At 43.7% G+C, this 17797-nt stretch overlaps 1 pseudogene; it reads right to left on the bottom strand.

Annotated features, from left to right (window-relative positions):
- Positions 1 to 88: 88 nt before the first annotated feature.
- Positions 89 to 17797, bottom strand: part of LOC134586324 (elongation factor 1-beta-like) — a 49946-nt pseudogene continuing 32237 nt past the window's right edge.

Below are 17797 nucleotides of genomic sequence, written 5' to 3'. Positions count from 1 at the left end.
GAGGTGAAAGAGTGTAAAGAGTGGCATTATACTTTTTTCTGGTCATCTACAAGGTTTTCTTTTTTCTTTGCAGGCAAGTGGTTTATTCAAGTGCTAAGGGTGAAGTGCAGTAGACTGGCTTTATATCTTGTTGAAAACTGCAACATCCCTTGTATGTACATAGTCTTCAAATGCTGTGATTTTTTTCCTCCAGAAGATCTGTGCCAACTTTATCATCTTCCACCACACATGTGATCTTCAGCGTTTTAATACCATAGTCAACAGGGACAAGTTTGGATGCTTCCCACACGTCCATCTGAATACTGCAAACACACTCCTCTAGTTTTGCCATGTCTGTTTCTTCATCCCATGGTTTCACATCAAGTAGAAAGGGATGATTTGGCAATAAGTGCTGCTGTTTTTAGATTTCTTTGAATGCATATTGTGCCAGACGCTCTTGTCTGACTCTTTTTGCTTCTTCCCTTTCCTCTTCATCATCTGAGCCAAACAAATTATTATTATCCTCTTTAGTTTCTTTAGCTGCACTGTCTGTTGTCTTCAGTGTTCACTGGGCCATATTTTCCCAGTGGTTTCTTCACTCAAGGAAGGCTGGTTGCTTGCTTCTCATATGATTTGATATGGTTGTACCATCTCAAAGGATGGCATAGGTCAGCAGAGGGAGCACTAGACATAGCCTCAAATATCAATTTCAGCCTGGGTGGGTACATACTTTGTTCACTGGTCTCTCAAAGTAGCTTTTGTCTGCTAGAAACTCATTGAGAAAATGAAGGCCTGTGTTTGTTTTAAATTCACCAAAACCCGTGACAGCTGCTGCACGAGGCCGTCAAAGCAAATGCGGAGGAGCGTCAGAAAGATCATCCAAATATTTTTCAAGTGACAGAGTGTATAGGTTGAGAATTTTAAAGCCAAGGGTCATAAGATATTGGTATTGTTTAATTGTATCATGCACCAGAGCTGTGAGATTATCTATCTTAGCCTCCTTCCCTATCTTTTGGAGAACTGTAGGCAAAGTAGGTATTTTAAGTGTCCCCCCACACCACTGCTATTGCCATACTAGTGGAAAGTGCCATTTTTTTTTTTTTTTGTTAGCTCTTGTGAAGGAGTCACAGGGTTTTGATAAAGCCATACCCAGGGGTCAAGTGGTGCTTCAGTGTCTAACAATCTGAATATGAGGTGTTCTACTCTGTGCAGTAATCTACAAATGGGCAAGCATTCTAATTATAGATGTAGAAAAGTATCTATAGCTCCCCATTGTTTGCAGCATAAATCTGTTGTCATGCGACCATTTTAAAGAGACAAATCAAACTCAGATACCAGTGAAATAGTCTTGTAGGCTTGTTCTTTATGGTTAACACAGATAGTAATACAAGATATAGCTTCTACCCAATCTGTAGAGTCTGTGGATAGTCTTAAGTCCATCTTTCAAGCCGACACATAGGCCAATAAACCTCTTGGAGGATAGGCAGCAAGAGACAAATATAATTGAGAGATTTTATTATTTTGGGTGGTAGATTGTACACAAGACCACTCGATGGAGGTTAATTTGTCTGTACCTGCTTGAAGGTTAGATGGAGTATACAGAAAGTTTGTATGTTTCTAAAATGATCAAATGAGGTTAGGGAGACTGATTGTTGAGAGAGTTTGGGGAAGGGCAGTAGTTGATGTTCAGAGAAGAACTGATAGAATCTGACCAAATCATTAGTTTCAAAATTTAGGAAACTACTATAATTTTATTTTTATTTATTTTTTAAACAGAAAACTTTATTTCTAACACCACTGGGAAGAAATACAAGATTTATTACTTTTATTTTTTGTGCCACCAAGAATGTAATATATCTTCTCACATGTGAATGTGGCCTCCAATATATAGGGAGAACAACTAGAGGCCTCAAAACAAGAATAAGTGAGCACATAAGAAACATTAGAAATAACATTAGAAATAAATGGTGACCCAAAATATATGGAAACATTGTCCCCTTTAGGGCTCAATGTAGATTTTGAGATCCAGAATTACATTTAAATACTTTTTATGTGATATTTTCTTTTTATATTTATAGTTTTATGTTGTTATAGTAAAGAGTTTGTTGTGCTGACCATATAGTACATTATGTATGTGATTAATCTGTTTATAGAGGGGATATACAACCGCTGGACCGGAAATGACATCACACAGGGCCGGACTGGCCCACCGGGACCGCCTAGTGTGCACCAGCCCCGGCCGCAATTACAGGGTGACCGGCAGGAGGGGAAGCGCTCCCCTCCTGCCGGTTACAGAATGTAGCGTGGCCGAGCAGGCAGACCGTGAGTCGAAGCTGCCAACACAGACGTACGACCACCTACTCACCTCCTCGACCCACCGACGGATTGACCCCACCAGACTCACGCGGACACTCTGATCCCCCAGGACGACCTGGCAACACGACCATAAGACCAGGTTAGCACCCGACACCCACACTCCTATTCCCCCCTACCCTCCTAGCCCCTCCCCCTAACCCCCTGCCCCCTCAATCCCCATACTATACCCTTGACCCCCATCTTGCCACACGAACCCCCTAGAGAGGAACTGGAGATGCCTTCACAACCGCACACACACCCCACTTCGGGAACAGGGGATAAGGGCAACATTAAACCCTCTCACTTCACATGTATATCTATCAACTGTAAAGGTCTGAATAACCCAGCTAAACGGCACCGATTTCTCCGGTGGGCCAACCGCACCAAAGCCGATCTAATCCTACTCCAAGAAACCCACTATGAACAGACAAGAGCCTTCCCTCTCCTGAGCAGACACTACAGGGAGTGCTACTTAGCTAGCTCACCACAGGGGAAAAGGGACGGAGTAGCCATTCTAGCACGCAAGACCTGCCCCATCACCTTCACACGCACAGTAACGGACCCCCAAGGGAGATATATAACAGTGGCGGGACAAATAGGGCCCCACAAATACGCTTTCTCCTCAATCTATGCCCCCACCCACCCCGACACACACTTCTGGAACACATTCCAGACGCACCTCCGTCTCTTCTCCTCCCACCACCTCATAATAGGGGGAGACTACAACGCCACACTGGCACCCGAATTGGACAGACGACGAACAAAGACACGACAAGCAAAACCCCTGCCTCCCACACGGAATGACAAATCACTCCAAGCCTTTGTCTCCCGCACACATCTAGTAGACACCTGGAGGATACTCCACCCCACTGAAACAGACTACACATTCTACTCAAACCCACACTCTTCTTATTCCCGTATAGACATGTTCCTCACTTCCCCCTCCTTACTCCCGCACATCACAAAAGCAAACATAGGATCAATCACATGGTCTGACCACTAGGATATACTCCTCTCCTTCACCCTACCACACACGACCAGGAATTGGTCCTGGAGACTTAACCCAACCCACCTACACAACACATCTATCAAAAATAAAATCCAAACCGACATAGCGGACTACTTTGACATCAACAAAGGCTCCGTTACCTCAGCATGCACCCTGTGGGCAGCCCATAAAGCGGTCATACGGGGCAAACTGATAGCGGCAGCCTCGGCACATAAAAAACAGCAGCTACAAACACTAGAAACGCACCTATCAGCCCTAAGAACACTGGAACACCAACATAAAACAAACCCTACACCTGACCTCGTGCCCCAAATCCAGGTGCATAGACGGGAAATACAGACATTCATGGCACAGGATTCCAAAAAAGCCCTCCAATGGACTAGACAGATGTTCTAAGAAAAATCGAACAAGGCAGACACACTCCTAGCCCACAGACTCCGTAAGCGGACACGCAACAAACATATCCCACACATATCAACACCGGACGGACAGAAACACACCCTTCCGAACCAAATCGCAAAGGTCTTCCATGATTACTATGCCTCATTATATGATCACGACCCCGAATCACGAAACAACCCCTCCCAAACACGAAATAACATACAGGCCTTCCTAGACAACATCCCTATGCCCAACCTCACGGAAGCTGGGAAACAAACACTGCGCTCACCTATCACACTCGAGGAGATAGCCCAAGCCATGAAAACACTAAAGCCCAACAAATGCCCAGGACCAGACGGTTTCTCTGGACTATACTACAAAACCTTCTCGTCGTTGCTCCTACCACACCTCCTACACTTATTCACGTCACTCATGGATGGGGAGGTCCCGCCCACAGACATGATAAAAGCCAACATATGCCTGCTCCCCAAACCCCATACATCACACACAGACCCAGGCCACTATAGACCGATATCGCTGCTCAACACCGACATTAAGCTATTCACCAAAATCTTAGCCAATCGCCTCCACCTTATCCTCCCCAAACTAATCCACCCAGACCAGGTCGGATTCATCCCACATCGACAAGCATGCGATAACACCAGGAGAACATACGATCTAATCTGGACAGTGAACCACCGACGACAACCGACCCTCCTCCTCTCCCTAGACGCCGAAAAGGCATTCGACCGAATACTATGGCCATACCTATTTACAACCCTTGAAAGAATGGGCTTTCCCGAAATCTTTGTAGAAACCGTACAAAATCTATACTCCCACCCCACAGCGAGCCTCCTCATCCCGAACACCCACCCACCTTCCTTTACAATCTATTATGGCACACGACAGGGATGCCCCCTCTCCCCCCTTCTTTTTGCCCTATCTTTAGAACCCCTCCTACAGAAAATACGCCATACCGACATCATCTCCGGCATCCGGATCCGCGGAGAGGAATATAAAATCTCGGCATACGCAGACGACCTTTTACTGACGCTAACGAACCCTACGACCTCCCTGCCCCCACTCATAACCCTTCTAGAAGATTATGCTAAAATATCGGGATACAAATTAAACATAAACAAGACCGAAGCACTACCACTCCACATCCCCGAAGACGACATAAACGCACTCAAAACAAACTACCCTTTCCGCTACGAGACACAGAGCATAAAATACTTAGGGACACACATACCGGGAGACCTACAACTCACGTACCAACTAAACTACCCCCCACTACTAGAAAGAGCGAACCAAGACCTAGATAAATGGCAAAACCTAACCATATCGTGGCTGGGGCGCCTAGCCTCGGTTAAGATGAACCTCCTACCGCGGTTCCTCTACCTATTTCAAGCCCTGCCAATCCCGATATCCAAAACAGATTTCAAAACACTACAATCCAGAATAGACAAATTCATTTGGGCAGGGAAAAAGGCCAGAATTAAACGCTCGACACTCTACATACCACATAAGAGAGGGGGCCTGGGACTACCAAATCTATGGGACTACCATCAAGTGGCCCAATTAGCGCAGATCCAAAACCTGCATGCACCAACAGGACTCAAATTATGGGTTGACATCGAACACAATCTGTCTGGACGGGACTTCCCCTCCTTGTACCTTTGGTTACCAAGACAAGACAGACCACAGATACCCCCCACAACACCAGCACTTATCCACTCAATCCAACTATGGGACAAAGTGACTCGCAAACACGACATTATCAACACACCATCCCCCCTAACGCCAATCCTCAGAAACAAACAATTCCAACCCGGGATGACACCCCAACACTTCGCGAGATACGAAGATAATAATCTGGTACGATTCCATCAATTTTTCCGGGGACAACAACTTCTACCCTTCACACAACTACCTAACAACACCCCTTACACAACCTTCGACCACTTTAGATTCCTGCAAATACGGAGCTTCCTCACCCAACCACATAACCAACAAACAGCGACTACCACGCTCACCACCTTCGAGAAAATGTGCATGAACACCCCAATGCAAAAAGGCCAAATATCTACCATATACGGCATCCTACACCATACCCAATCCACTGAAGCATTATCTTACACGAAGGCATGGGAACGGGATATAGGCCCCATCACTGACCCGTCAGACTGGCAAGACATTTGGGAAGCCACAGCAGCAATCTCCATTTGCGTAACACACAAAGAACAAGCATACAAAACCATGCTCCGCTGGTACATCACCCCACTAAGACTGAAACAAATGCGCATAGCACCCTCAGACCGCTGCTGGAAGGGATGCAACGACCAAGGCACCTACATCCACCTATGGTGGAACTGTCCATACATCGCCCAACTATGGCAGGACATAACACACATGGTAAACGGGGCACTACACAGCAATCTCCCACTAGACCCCTGGCTCTGGCTCTTGTCTAAACCCCACGAGACCCTTACCAGGGCCCAAAACAAAATGACGGCCCGGATCGCGCTGGCCACCCGGAGAACCATAGCCAGACACTGGGGAAGCAACGCTGTCCCGACAGTATCTGAAGTACTACACAAAATAACAGAAACCATGGAGATGGACAAACTGTCAGCCCTGGTCCACGACACCACAAACTCATACCACAAAATATGGGACCCATGGCTAACCAGAACGATACTAACCCCCCAATAACTCCACACCCGTAGACCCTCCTTCCACTTCCCCTCCACCCTGCCTATCCCCCACCTCCCTTCACAACCTAATACACCCCCCTTACCCACAAACGAATCTCAGATACAGCTGATAACCCTCATAGACGACACCTACCCAATCCATAGGACGATCAACGCCCACCAAACATTCTCAAAAGTCATCACCTCTCCTCCCAAAATTGGACTCTTATGGCCCCTAACCCAAATATAACAGGACGGAGACTATGACTCACGAGAACAACACACTAGGACCAGACGTACAACACAAAGGCAACCCCAAGACACAGACTAGCCCCAATCCCAAGGGGCACACGGGAACCACCCAATTACCACACCCGCTCATAACATGTATGACCTTGTACACAGACTACCACCCAGTAATCTTCCCCCCCATGCTTCTCAAGGGACCATAACTTCCTTCTTAATGTTAAGACTAATGTAATTATTGTTATGCGACAGTGATATAACCAACTCTGTTCCGCAACGTTGATGTATTGTAACCCTCTCCCGACCCCAATTCTTTTCTGTACCCCCCCTCCTAACCCCCCCCAAGAAAAAAAAAAAAGAGAACAAAAACAAACAAGAATGTACCTACAGTGTATGTGAATGCAATAACCATTATGTATTTATGTTATGAAACATGTTCAACATGAAACTAACCCTTATCCCACACCTCTTTTCTGTACCCCTTCCCCCAAAAAATAACAAAATCTTTTCAAAATAAAGAATTTATAAAAAAAAAAAAAAAAATGTGATCTGATCATCATCTAAGTCACAACAATAGACAATCACAGTCTGCTTAAACTAATAACACACAAAGAATGAAATGTTGCCATGTTTTTATTGAACACACCATGTAAACATTCACAGTGCAGGTGGAAAAAGTATGTGAACCCGTGGATTTAATAACTGGTTGAACCTCCTTTGGCAGCAATAACTTCAACCAAACTTTTCCTGTAGTTGCAGATCAGACGTGTACAACGGTCAGAAGTAATTCTTGACCATTCCTCTTTACAGAACTGTTTCAGTTCAGCAATGTTCTTGGGATGTCTGGTGTGAATCGCTTTCTTGAGGTCATGCCACAGCATCTCAATCGGGTTGAGGTCAGGACTCTGACTGGGCCACTTCTGAAGGCGTATTTTTTTCTGTTTAAGTCATTTTGTTGTTGATTTACTTCTATGCTTTGGGTCATTGTCCTGTTGCAACACCCATCTTCTGTTGAGCTTCAGCTGGTAGACAGATGGCCTTAAGTTCTCCTGCAAAATGTCTTGATAAACTTGGGAATTAATTTTTCCTTTCGATGATAGGAATCCGTCCAGGCCCTGATGCAGCAAAGCAGCCCCAAACCATGATGCCCCTACCACCATACTTCACAGTTGGGATGAGGTTTTGATGTTGGTGTGCTGTGCCTTTTTTTCGCCGAACTTAGTGTTGTGTGTTTCTTCCAAACAACTCAACTTTGGTTTCATCTGTCCACAGAATATTTTGCCAGTACTGCTGTGGAACATCCAGGTGCTCTTGTGCAAACTGTAAACGTGCAGTAATGTTTTGTTTGGACAGCAGTGGCTTCCTCTGTGGTATCCTCCCATGAAATCCATTCTTGTTTAGTATTTTACGTATTGTAGATTCGCTAACAGGGATGTTAGCATTTACCAGTAACTTTTGTAAGTCTTTAGCTGACACTCTAGGATTCTTCTTCACCTCATTGAGCAGTCTGCGCTGTGCTCTTGCAGTCATCTTTACAGGACGGCCACTCCTAGGGAGAGTAGCAGCAGTGCTGAACTTTCTCCATTTATAGACAATTTGTCTTACCATGGACTGATGAACAGCAAGGATTTTGGAGATACTTTTATAACCCTTTCCAGCTTTATGCAAGTCAACAATTCTTAATCGTAGGTCTTCTGAGAGCTCTTTTGTGCAATGCATCATTTACATCAGGTAATGCTTCTTGTGAAAAGCAAAATCAGAACTGGTGTGTGTGTTTTTATAGGGCAGGGCAGCTGTAACCAATACCTCCAATCTCTTCTCATTGATTGGACCCCAGTTGGCTGACATCTCACTACAATTAGCTCTTGGAGATGTCATTAGTCTATGGGTTCACATAATTTTTCCACCTGCACTGTGAATGTTTACATGGTGTGTTCAATAAAAACATGGCAACATTTCATTCTTTGTGTGTTATTAGTTTAAGCAGACTGTGATTGTCTATTGTTGTGACTTAGATGATGATCAGATCACATTTTATGACCAATTTGTGCAGAAATCCACATCATTCCAAAGGGTTCACATACTTTTTCTTGCAACTGTATCTCTTTTTACTTGTGAACTCACTTACTGTGTATTTTGTGTGAGGGTTATTTCACAGAGTGCGCCACCACTGTATGTATTCTTTGTCTACTAGTTTTGTGGTGAAATTAGGTGATTGATTTCACAGTGGGGTTTGGACACACCTACAGTTTAGCGCCAATTTATATTGTTTGCACTTGTTGTCATTTTTTGGGGGCTTATGTAAATGCATACCTAGAGGGGCCAATATGACATGTAAGAGTGATGTATCATCCTGTGGATTCATCCTAGTGATGTATCTACCCTGTGGGTTAAGTACATATAATGGGCATGAGTTACATAAAAGAATAGCGACCTCATTAACCTTATCTGAGGGATTCTTTTTGTTTTATTATTCTCAAATATATGTTTTAAAAAAGTAAGGCTTTGGTAACCTGTAACATTTCAAAGATGATAAGTTAGATAACAGAGTCTGATGTCATCTGGGCTTCACAAGTTCAACAGATAAATGAATAGGATATTTTAAACAAAAAAATAGTTCTCTCAAACCAGGTAAAATCAATCGTATGATTAAGTAATTTGTGTCTTGAATTTTGTATAGCAAAAGTGAATACAGTTTTCATTTTGTGTCATTTCGATAACATTGTATGAAAATTATGTGTGGTCATAACTGATGTTGAGATTGATATTTACTTTTTGAGTCATGTAAATGTCCAATCAGTCGACGTCATCCATTCAATCTTACTTGTCATTGCTATTGCAGTAGTAGAGTTGTACACCATCAGACAATATCTTAAGCCAACTTAAAGAAAAAACAAGGTGTTCTGTGTACACACTAGACATGTACACACTAGACACTAGACAATTTTTCCCAAATTGTAATTCATCCTAAGTTTGGGTCATCAGCAGGTTGTGTGTCCTATGAGATTCATTAGGATCTGCACTGTGATTGGCTACAAATAAACCAAAACCTAACTAGTACTTAGTAATGCCAAAAAAGCCATATAACTGCCGTATAGTATTTGGTAAGTCCCCATTATCCCTATGGACAAGAATGTAATGTTACTCCTTTCAGTTATGGAAGAAGAGACATACCTCATACAGTTTGTCCTTCAAGGTTTCTGTATGTGCATATGTAAAATCTAATATAGTCTTCCAACAGTCCCGAATTAGGTGGGCAAAATCACATTTGGGGTGCCGTCCAACCATCAAGATCTTGTTCCCTGGTGTCCTGCATCCAGGAACACCAATGAGCTGTGCTGAGGGCACTAGAATGCCTACATGGAGCCAGTATGGAGGCTATCTGTCTGGAGTGTATTCAGACTGTGCATTCAGACCTATTCATCTGTCTGGTATGTATTCCGACCTGTTCATTTTTGGCATTGCTAATGATGCAAAGTTTTTCACTGGCATCTCTGTCCACCCCTCCAGGCACTGACACTATAGGTCTAAGTAAGCTGTTTAGGTAGCTGAACCCCCTGTCAGCAAGGTAAAAGGTGTTTTCTACTCACCCTTTTCCAGCACCGCTCAGGTCTCCTTGCGTCTGATTCTGCCTTCACTCCACCCCCTTGGCTGAGATCATCAAACTTGATTATCTCAGCCAATCCAATGCTTTCCCATAGCTAAACGCCGCACTTCGGCAATCAGCATCTTCTCGTACAAATGCATTGAATCAATGCATCTCTACAGGGAATGTTCAGTGCCTCCATGCATATTGTGCAGCACTGACCCAGGAAGCACCTCGAGTGGCCGTCTGAGTTACTGTCACTCTCTGAAAAGGCAGTATTTACATTAAAAAGCCTGCAGGGACAGTAGACACCAGAACAAGTACATTAAGCTGTACTTGTTCTGTTGACTATAGTGTCCCTTTAATATCAACATGCTTAATTATAATGCTGCCAAATATATAATATTCTGTCAAGACATATTGCATATACTTCCCAGTATAGCACGAAACTCACATCATTGCTTTCATAACTGACATCTTCCAGAAAATTGCACACAGTTCCAGAGTAGACTCTTCAAAACATGTTCCATGAGACTAGCAATACAATCATCAAAAGGAATGGTAAGACAAATATAGCATGTACCTTGTATGTCTACATTTCATGACATACACAGGATGAGTCAAATTTATGTGACCAAGATATGAATATATTATTTCTGCAATTAGACAGGCATCTGGGTATTCAAAGAAACCACAGCAACTACGTACGACGGTTCTTAGACCGAAACACTCAGTGCTTTTCACACATCTAACTGTAAAAACAAAACTTTTAGATCACCATTTTCAAGATTTTTCCACTATAAATACATAGGGAGAACGTGAGGGTGGCAACACCAAGTGGTGTGAGGGTTGTTATGGTATTTCGTATGATTTTATTGAAATACACAGGAAAATGTAAGCAAAGATTTTACCGTAAGCCATCTCAAAGCATTACTGTAATACACACGCTTTTTTTTTTCCTTTGTAGCATATTGCATGAAACCGGTAACCACTCGATTATACTGCAAAGTTGCTGCTATCACTGATAAATGGACACTTTGTCACCATATTTCCAATTAAATATGGTCAAATCATGTTATAAAACCACAAACTACTGAAACTGAAAGGATCATTATCACGTATATTGCAGACTGCACATCTATAGTGTGATACTAACTCTATTAACTGCTACTTCAATTTAACACATGGATTTATTTTATGCATACAGCTAAAACTACTAGATGTGTTGATAAGACAAATATGTTGTTTTTTTTAATCTTTGAAGAGAAGTGCTATGTAACTCAATATTGAGGTTCCTTTTTTTCTGCTAAGGGCCATTTGTATATTTATAGCAACATTGCATGCCATAAAAAATTATCATCTTAAAATTTAGCTATATTTGGTCAAACATTTCATTAACTTCTTCCTAATGTGATGGTTTGAACTGCTTCTGTGAGAGGAGAGGCACAGAAAGCTCCCTCTCTGCAGTACATTCTCTCGGACTCTCACCCACAGCCTGAGAGGAAAAATAATTTAAATGTCATTAGGGCCGTTGAATTTCGAGTCCTGCCAGAGGTTGCGTTGGCAGGGCCATACCAAATGATTTTGCGGGCCAGACATTCTCCACCACTGAGGTAGACTATATATGCACGTTTAAAGTATACTTCCTAGCTATGGGAGGTAGCAGTGCAATGTTGCCTGTAATTGCTAAGCCTGCAAGAAAATGGTGAGGGTACACCCACTTAAGTGGCAAGTCAGCCTGATGGAAAGTACCCCAATCTAACTAACAGCCGTCATAGACATCCCTACGCACAGAAGACCATGCAGATGTGAGATACTAGATTAAAGAAGATTGGGACGGAGAGAAAGAAAACTAAAATAAAAACTGCCAAAACCCTGAGTCATATTGAGGCACATATATACTGCAGTTAAAAAATGCCAACATATTTAACACATTCTGTATTTAGTTTTTTATCAAAAACTGAAACTTCCTTCCTAAACACTTCCACACTTTGTAAGAGTTCTGACTCCTCAGTCTTTGCTTTTATTTTTAAAAATTGTGTATTTTTAACCCATTAAGGGTTTATCTATTAAGAATTTTTTTACAAAGCCTAGCAGGGTTATTTACTAAAGTTTAATTCTAGGGAATTTAATGTAAATTCAAAGGGAATTTCAAACGGGGTACTTAGAGCACCATTTTATCTTTTTGTTTTATATTAAATTCCTATTAGGCAAACTAGATGGGCCAAATGGTTCTTATCTGCAATCACGTCTATATTACTGTTTTAAACTATTCATAAAAAACCTACATGCGCTGGCTGAGCATTATGGCAAACTAAGGTCACAAACATCTGGGTTACCATTGTTAATGATAAGATGATGTGTGGATGAGTGTGAAACAATCCCGGCATTCACATGTATCCTCAACATGAGTGAAGTAATGACTTTATTTTATAAATAATATTGAAACTTTAACTTACTTCTGTTGCATGTTAATGTTTATTGTTTTTTATATTATGTAATATAATCACATGTGTGTGTATATTCTGCACACTGACCAGGAGTAGGGTAAAGAGACATTGTATTAGGCACTGTAACTGTTTTAAATCTTTGAAGTGGTTATAGTATCTTGAGACCCTTGGCACTATGCTTCCATTCAGTGTTAAACTGTTTTTAATTGTTTATTAACACTAAATGAGCATCCCCAACAGCAGTGTGACAAACACTCCTTACCCTGGATGTTTGTCACAAAGTCCTGGAGGAGCCTGCTAGCTAGCCTCCGCCCATGGACTATGGGCCACATACAAAGATCCTGTTCGGGAGTTAAATCTCCTCAGTCTCCATTACCAGCTTTCCCTGGGTGACACTGGTTTGGCATTTTCCCGTCATTCGAATGGAACCGAACACTAGCTCCCTGGTGGCCGTTTGCATGAAGAAACCCACAAATTGTTCTTAGCGGTACTTAGCCGTGAATGTTATGGAACTAAATTTGTCATGAGGACTTTGTGGGTTCCCGGTCACCTCAGTGGGACTTAGCCGTGAATGTTACGGAATTGCTTTTAGCATGAGGTGACTGTGCAGCTCCCGGACAACTTGGTCCAGGTTTTGAACAACTTTGAAATCCACCAAGATAGCGCATTTTGGAAGGAAGGTGCCTGAGACTAAGGGGAACAAACGCTACCTAGGAGCCAGCCGGAGCACCCCGTATTACGGCCGCAGGAGCTCCTGGAAGTTGACCAGCAAAAGCACCAAACGCCCTGGAACTGTTTTGAGCATAGGACAATGTGTGCGGCCGGTCAGAACTTCCACGCGGTGGCATTTCCTCTACACTGCATGGTTCTCAGCCCTATTTGAAGAACTTGGGGGCTCAGATCTGGGCTATTTAATGATGTATAATGTGTGGGGGTTTTACCGTAAGCCATATCAAAGCATTACTGTAATACACATGCTTTTTAGGTTTTGTATGTATTTTTATGTATTTTGATATTTTATGTTCTTATGCCGACTCACTCTGACACAGGAATTTGTGGGAGTGTTCTAGACGTATTTTACTGCACCGTTGTTTTGTATATAATTGGTCCAGTTGGCCATATTAAACACATTTGTTTCTACCCTTAATCAAGTCTATGCTGATGTTTGGGGAATTAGGAGCTATAATCACTGTTTCACTGGGGATTTGGAGAACTACAGCGGATATACTCAGCTGGAGTATAGGGCATCCATTATAAGCAGCTCATCCTTTGTTTGCTGATCAGGCTAATGAGGAAGCATTATCCCAATCGGCAATGGGCATCTGTGACTAGCTCAGAGTGTCAGCTGACCGCTTTAAACCTATCACTGCCTTCCATTGCTAGCATGAATTGGTGGGGGGGGGGGGGGGGGGGAGCGCAGAAGCAGTCGTGTATTCTGTTTTTTCACTGACAAAAACATATACATTCTCAGTGACAGACAGACACATACACACACACTAGCACACTCACAATTTGTTTTTTAAAATGTTCGATTAATCCAGCCTCCTTACCTTTCAGAGTGCTGGAGTTGATTCTTCCCTGGGGTCCAGTGGGGCTAGCTGCAGCTTGGGGCAGACAGGCAAATGGTGAAACTGGGTTGCCAGGGAGCTGTTATCCTCCTGCTCAGCTCTCTTGAGCGCCTCTTAGTGATGTTGGGGCCTGAGTGACGCCATATTCCGGCTCCTGCATCACTGCAGGGCGCAAGTTGAGCAGGCAGAGCTCAGGGGACAGCGCTCCCTCGCAGCCCACCTGCATCATGTGCAGATGCCAGCCTCGGGAGGGGCCCAGGACAAGAGGCTGAAAATGCATCAGCCAGGGCGATTGGAGGGTGGCTTTTTTTGCCCTGAAAGTGCCATCCAAGGCAAATGCCTTGTCAGCGTCGCGCTTAATACAGTGCTGGGCAGAAGTTTGGGTGGCCAGGAACACTCATTCAGTGTTAAATTGCTCAAACATTGTGTCACACTGCCAGGGGCCATGCACTAAAACCAATCCAATGAGATGAAATGGCCTAGAAAAGATGAAAAGTGCCTAGACTGTCCATTAATGATAACTGGTGACATAGCTCAATGGACAGTGGTAGGATAGTCTTTGAGATAACTCAGTGGATGGAGCTTCAGATGGAATTTCACACAGTGACACAATAGTGGTATGGCTCTGATGCAACACAACCACAAAGGATTACATCCAATATATTCAAGCCTACTTGCATACAAAATAACAAGTTGGCAATAGCTACCGCAGGATACAGCATTTCATTGGCTTTTTTCCCTTATATAGTTTTGTAACACAATTCCATTAACTCCTGCTCTCATAAAAAGGAGTGACTGTTGAGTTCTATCTGCTGTGGCCAAAAGTAGGAGGTCCAAAACATAATAGTTGCAAAACTTTCTGCCACAGATGATTTGAAATAAGATTTCCATTGAAGCTCATCCAGTCTCATTTTTTGGAAATGTAGTTCACAAACATATGGACAGTTAAACCATTACTACTTATACACCATGTTGAAATTGCTTTTTTTCAATTATCAAACCCTAAACACCCTCTCTAGCGTTGGCAGAGGCTACATATCTCAAATGAATTCCAGCAAATAAACCCGATAGACCCAATATATGAAAGATCTTACAACACTAAAGTATGGTATATAGAGCCCTCCGGGCTGTATACCTGTGCACTGAAGAAGTGAGAGCCCCGGCCTATGGGTCTGAGGGGTCCCCAGAGTGCCTTGTCCCTAACGCTGCGAGCCCTGTGGGGCAGGATGGTGCAGTTTTTCTGGCGGACCGGTGGCTTGGGGTGGTGTGCACCAGTCCTAAATATGTGGCCGGCACCAGGAGAGACATGAGGGCTCGCACTCCACAGAGGCTTCGGTGATGCTGGGGAGGTGCAGGGGGCGGACTGCCCATGGACTCTATGTGGGGGTGGGGGGGGGGCATGTGGACGGGAGTGCCCACAGTGCGACGGAAGTCCCGGCTGGTGGACTGGGGTCAGTCTGAGGAAGACAGATGGAGACTCGGCAACCCAGGGGATACATTGCAGCTGTGCCATAGGAGGCCCCCCAACGGATGTACATGAAGCCCTGTGTTGCTATCCTGAAACAGCTCTCCGGTGGGGGGGGGGGGGGACTCCACCATAGCCCCCTTTTTATTCTTTTAAGATTTTATTGCTTTTCTATTCTATTGCTTTCTTATTTTTTTGGGAACAATATCTGGCCAGACATGCTTAGAACTTGGTCCCTCAGGGCACAGGGATATTCTCCACTAGGGCCATCGTGTCAGGTGCCATACCTTTTGATTTTCAAGACCCTCTTAGGTGGGGTTTTTGTAAGTACATACGTATATGCATATGTTTTTTTTATTTAGTTATTATTATTATTTTTTAATTAATTATTTTTTTATGTTATATACACCCAGGCTAAGAAGCTTTACAAATGAATTATACACTATATATCTTTAATGCATGGCTTAAGATATGTATTTTGCTCGATAACCTACGTGGTAATATTTAACTGATATAGGCCTCTGTTTTCTCCCAATTGCAATCCCGGGGTTTGGCCGTCTTGGTTACATAGTTACATAGTGTCAGGGTACCTGTAGTCTCTACCCCTGAGACGGGTAGAGACTTAGACGGTTTTCCATCCAGACGGCATGATTCTCCCGTTCCTCGCGGTCTCCTCGCGCATTTAAACGCCGGCCGCGAGAGAACTATGCCTTTTTGTAACGTGACGCTCAATAGTCGACGTCATGACGCTATTCTAGCCCGACCTGTCAGTCAAATCCCGGACACGAATCAGGTCTCGGCGGAGGCGTGATTAGTCTCTAGAACCAGGGTATTTAAGGGAGCTCTCAGCATTTGCTCATTGCCCTGTCGTGGTTCTAGCCAGCCTAGTCACACAGTGCTCTTGTATTCTCTTGTCTTTTGGTTCTGACCCGGCTTTGTTATTACTTACCTGTCTTCTCTGTTATCCTTGACCCGGCTTGTCTCTCGCTTACCTGTCTTCTCGTTCCCTCGACCTCGGCTTGTCCCTGACCATTCTATACGTAGTATTACGTTAAGTCCGGCCATTCTAAGGTCCGGTATACGTATCTGCTACTCTTTGTACTCTGCGTGTTGGATCCCTGTCCCGATCCTGACATTACGACAGGGCCAATGGATCCTGCAGGTACAAACTGTCAGCTTGGTTCTCCTGATCCTAGGTTTGACACCATGGATCATAGAATGGATCAGATGGCACTAGCACTACAGGCATTACTATCACGTCCTAATAATCCACCTGAGGAGATGCGTAATACTTCTATTCCTCCTGTGAGTTCAAGGCTAGAGGTAGCCACTGTAGGTGCTTCTTCCCGAGTTACCCCACCTGTACGTTATGCTGGTGCTCCTGAAAGGTGTTGTGGCTTTTTGAACCAGATCAGTATCCATTTCGAGCTACAACCCCGTTCCTACCCTACTGATAGGGCAAAGGTGGGATTTATTATCACCTTACTCATTGAGAAGGCTCTGAGATGGGCTAATCCGTTGTGGGAGAATGATAATCCATTAGTCTATAACTATAATGCCTTTGTAGCTGCTTTTAGAAGAACTTTTGACCCTCCTGGCAGAAAGGTCAATGCAGCTAGATTACTGTTGCGCCTTAGACAAGAGAACCTAACACTTGTGGATTACGCACTAGAGTTCAGGTCTTTGGCGGCAGAGGTTAAGTGGAATGAACAGGCTTATATAGACGTATTTTTAAACGGATTATCCAATGTAATACTTGACGAGGTAGCGACGAGAGAGCTTCCCGAGAATTTGGAGGACTTAATTTCCTTTATCTCTCGCATTGACGAACGTCTAAGAGAGAGGCAGAACACTCGAGATAGAACCGGTAGACCTTCCTTTAGACTAGCTCCTTCATTTCAAAGTCCTGAAACCAAAACTCCACAGTTTCCAGAACCTATGCAGATAGGCCTTACTCGCCTCTCAGAAGAGGAGAGACAGTACAGGAGAAGGGAGGGACTGTGTATGTATTGTGGAGTCAGAGGTCACTTACGTTTGAATTGTCCCAATCGCCCGGGAAACG

This window comes from Pelobates fuscus, chromosome 2 (assembly GCF_036172605.1).
Source record: "Pelobates fuscus isolate aPelFus1 chromosome 2, aPelFus1.pri, whole genome shotgun sequence".
Taxonomy (NCBI): domain Eukaryota; kingdom Metazoa; phylum Chordata; class Amphibia; order Anura; family Pelobatidae; genus Pelobates; species Pelobates fuscus.
This window is presented reverse-complemented; position numbering and strand designations above follow the sequence as displayed.